Below are 756 nucleotides of genomic sequence, written 5' to 3' on the forward strand. Positions count from 1 at the left end.
GGACGATGCACGGAGACAAGAGCAGAGCACATACCTACCAACCCCCGAAGTCGATATTCCGCCGCATCCTCCTCTCTCGTATTTCCATTACGCAAGGCAGGCGTGGGCGCACATGAGCCTAATCCGTGCGTGTGGCGGGCGCGGCGGCACGGATGCGATCTGGAGTGCGGGCGCTCGCCGGATCTAAGAGTGCCGGTGAGTGTTCTTAAACCGTCAGAAATGAGTTGAAGTGTCTCTCTCTCGTCTCTCTGTCTCTAACCGGCGAGGATCTCTATTCTCAGATCCTGGTTGAATGATGACATGAACACTCGTGATCGGCGCCGTGCCGACGCTGGTCATCGATGCCACGAACACTGAAGTTTCATCGGGCCTACTAACATCGCTTTCGACGGCGCACGACCCAAATCACGGCCGGAGCTCGTTGATGTCTCACTCTACGGCACGAGGAGTGCGACCGTGACGCGCACGCCGACTGAGGCCATCGTCTACAACCGCGCCGCAGCCGCCGATCCAGCCCTCCGCAGATCCGTCACGCTGATGAAGTACACCAAGACAGCATGCGGCTCCGACATCTGGTCATCGATGCCACGAACATTGTAGCCATCGGCCGATAACATCCGCTTCAACGCTTGATGGCGCTGCATGACCGCAAAAGTGACGCCGCAAATTGGGACAGGGCCTATGATAAATTTGTATTTTTCAATTTCCAAATGGGACAAAATCTGTTCGAACTACTACCTCCGTCTCAAAAAGCTT

This window comes from Lolium rigidum, chromosome 7 (genome assembly GCF_022539505.1).
Source record: "Lolium rigidum isolate FL_2022 chromosome 7, APGP_CSIRO_Lrig_0.1, whole genome shotgun sequence".
Classification (NCBI taxonomy): domain Eukaryota; kingdom Viridiplantae; phylum Streptophyta; class Magnoliopsida; order Poales; family Poaceae; genus Lolium; species Lolium rigidum.